The following is a 3,689-nucleotide window of genomic DNA, read 5'->3' on the forward strand; positions in this document are numbered from 1 at the left end:
CAAGTGGTTTAGACAGACTTTGTTGTCATATTCAGGTATTAAAAAGGCTGTTATTAAAAGTGTTCATTTTACATTAGACCTGACGAGAACTTGCCATGTGGATAAAAATGAGAACATTATGAAAGGTCTGTTATAACTAAAAAACATAAAGCGCCTTATGCAAAAGACCACGTCCGTAACATATATCGCTCTCAGATGCTTGTTACGCCTCAAGCAGATGTGCTACTGAGTAAAGTGTTTTCGTGACGTAACAAACATCTCTGAGCGAGATAAATATGTATATATTTCCTGGTTTTTAGCCATACAACAACTAGGCGTGAATTCTAGCGTAAAAGGACCACGTTTCATAATATAAAGATTTTTTAACACCTGAAGATGACAGTGAAGTCTGCCGAAACCTGTCGTTTTAAATAAATAAATATTTATGCAATCTTGGCTGTTGAATGTCTCTGGAAGTAAAACAGATCGCTCCGCTGGTGTTTTGAAAATGATAAAATTCAATCGTGCTGGGTTTTTATACGAGGAGACATCTCCTGCGATAGGGCTTAGAACACCCAGGGAAAAAAGAGACACCACAAGAAATTGAAAAAAAAAGAAGTCCTTTTATGCAGTCGGGTACCTTATTTTGTTCCAGCCCGGCACCAAACATGTGTCGAACCCCTTCGACCTCCACTCTCGTGACACGATAAAATGCGACCACACACGCACAGACACAACTGCCGCTACGAATAATTCCAGCACCGCAGACGAACAGGTGTTGGCGACAGCTCGCCGTAACCAATACTGAGGCCGACTTCCGCCTCGCCGGCGTGTCCCTTTTGCCGCGTCGTTATTCGGGTGACGGACGCCTTACCTTGGGCGCCGGCGGACGGGTGACCTCTGTCGGACGTACGGGTCCTCCCCCGCACCGCGTTGCCGTTCCTCCGGCCGCCGTCTGGACCCGCGGCCCGCGGCCCGCGGCCCTCCAGATAACGAGGCTCCGCCCGGGCCAGCGAGGCGCGCTTCCGGGCCGTGGCCACCCCTGCAGCGCCCCACATCCTGCCCCCACTGTGTGCTGCGCGCCCGGGCGACCTGTCCCGCCTCCCGTAGATAAGGCAACAGCCCGGCAGCTGCTGCGGTTCCTCGCGAGCGGCAGATGCCGACCTTGGCTGTACGCTGTCTCCTAAAACCTCCAGAGACCCTCAAGGTCGGACACGAGTGGCTGATGAAGTGCACTAACGTGTGGATCGTGCGGTGTTCCGGACTCCAACTGGACACTCTAACAATACCACCGCTTGCAAAGTAGATTACAAATCAGATTAATAATGTAGCTCACGCAGCATATGTTCTCTTTATGGGGCAACAACAAAGTTATTGAAACTTCCTGGCAGATAAAAACTGTGTGCCGGGCCGAGACTCGAACTCGGGACATTTGCCTATCGCGGGCAAATGCTCTACCAACTGAGCTACCCGAGCACGACTCACGCCCCGTCCTCACAGCTTTACTTCCGCCAGTACCTCGTCTCCTATCTTCCAAACCTTACACAAGCTCTCCTGCGAACCTTGCACACAGTTTTAATCTGCCAGGAACTTTCATATCAGCGCACACTCCGCTGCAGAGTGAAAAATCTCATTCTGGAAACAAAGTTATTGACTGTGGATGGTATCGTCAGAATGGAAATAATGAAGTCACTGTAAAAAAGTCATTAATTTTGGCACTTATCTTGAATGGATCCCCACGCAGATTTCGTCGAAGTCGTTATGGCTCATCTTGTTGATACTAGGGTGATTCCACTTTGACTGCTAAAAGGTCCTGATCTGTATTTTAGCAATATTTGAAGACCTATCAAATTTTTCAGGAAATTCTTAATGATCAAACAATCCCAGATCAGAACAATGGTATGGCAGAAATAATTTTCGACTTGAAACTTCCTGGCAGATTAAAACTGCGTGCTGGGCCGAGACTCGAACTCGGGACCTTTGCCTTTCGCGGGCAAGTGCTCTACCAACAGAGCTACCGAACCTCGACTCACGCCCCGTCCTCACAGCTTTACATCTGCCAGTACCTCGTCTCCTACTTTCCAAACTTTTGTAGAAGCTCTCCTGCGAAACTTGCAGAACTAGCACTCCTGAAAGAAAGGATACTGCGGAGACATGGCTTAGCCACAGCCTGGGGGATGTTCCCGAGTTCGAGTCTCGGCCCGGCACACAGTTTTAATCTGCCAGGAAGTTTCATATCAGCGCACACTCCGCTGCAGAGTGAAAATCTCATTCTGGAATTTTTGACTTCGTGTTCACGATCCAGATTGTTATCAAACTTCTTGTAAATTCACATATACTTCTTCTTAATCGTCACATCATCAAGAAAACAGTTTTGTATCAATCTTCATATATTTAATTTCCACTTTAACCAAACACAAGACTTGACTGTTCTTTTACAAAGCGAAATAACAACTTCTGCAAAGTGAAACAAAGACTGCTCTGTGCGCATTCTCGCCAAAACGGTTACAAGTTAGTCAAAGATTATGACAATCTCACAGAAATGCATGCACACAAGAACCATATCACTGTAATATATCGATACAGCGGAGTACCTATACATTAATAATGCCAAATGTGAATATTGTCACAAAAATATGTCTGTTACTTCGTAGAAAAGTAGTTCGATATTACTGATATCGAGAAATCGATGGAGTGCCGTAATGGTCATGTAAATAAAGAACCATTACAACACCCAGTGTGAAGTTTATCCGTAGTAGTTCTAAATCATAGAGAAAGTTATCGGATAGGCTTTATCGTCACTTACTAATACCGAATGAAAGAAGAAGTTGACTGTCAGGAGAACTAGGGACAGAACGTGTTTGTGGTGTTTTCCAGACTGCTAAAACCTATTGTAGTGACATTCACCTTCGTTTCTGAATGGCAGGCAAGGTACGACAGCTACTTCGAGACGGTTCGTAGAGCGACTAGTAAGTGACTGGTTGTCCTTCACGTTACCACTCTTATCTTTATATACTCGATAAGCTGGCAGTTCTTACTTGTGCGACCTTAAATGCCATGTAGTCTTCCACTGAGATGACTAAAGTCATGACACATCTCCTAACTCCACGTCGGCCCTACTTTTGAGCAGCCTAGTGCAGTAACTCACATACCGTGGTGAGAGATTTTCACCTGCCTCGAGATGACTGCCTGTTTGTGTTGTCCTCATCATTTCATCATCATTCATTCAAATGGCGAGATTGCACTGAGCAAAGGTTGGGAATTTGTACGGGTGCTGATAACCGCGCAGTTGAGCGCCCCGCAATCTATACGTCATCACCGGCCGGAATGGCCGAGCGGTTCTAGGCGCTTCAGGCTGGAACCGCGCGACTCCTACGGTCGCAGGTTCGAATCCTGCCTCGGGCATGGATGTGTGTGATGTCCTTAGGTTAGTTAGGTTTAAGTAGTTCTAAGTTCTAGGGGACTGATGACCTCAGAAGTTAAGTCCTTTAGTGCTCAGACCCATCTGAACCATTTGAACCAAACGTCATCATCATCGACGTTCCGTGTACTCAACCTGGCTTCAGATGTCCCCTGCAGATATATTGAGTCACGCTGCCTCCGTAGCCGTCCATAATTGCGAAAATGTTGCCGGTGCTGGATTCTGTGCACGAACTGACCTTCCGATTATGTCCGATAAATGTTCGATGGGATTCGTGTCTGACGATTGG

The 3,689-nt window shown here is 46.7% G+C and overlaps 1 non-coding gene across 1 annotated transcript; it reads right to left on the bottom strand.

The window, feature by feature from the left end:
- Positions 1 to 1,381: 1,381 nt before the first annotated feature.
- On the bottom strand, positions 1,382 to 1,456 carry Trnar-gcg. The gene has a single exon. It is a non-coding gene; the product is annotated as a tRNA-Arg (tRNA).
- Between the last annotated feature and the right edge of the window lie 2,233 nt (positions 1,457 to 3,689).

This window comes from Schistocerca piceifrons, chromosome 10 (genome assembly GCF_021461385.2).
Source record: "Schistocerca piceifrons isolate TAMUIC-IGC-003096 chromosome 10, iqSchPice1.1, whole genome shotgun sequence".
Lineage (NCBI taxonomy): Eukaryota > Metazoa > Arthropoda > Insecta > Orthoptera > Acrididae > Schistocerca > Schistocerca piceifrons.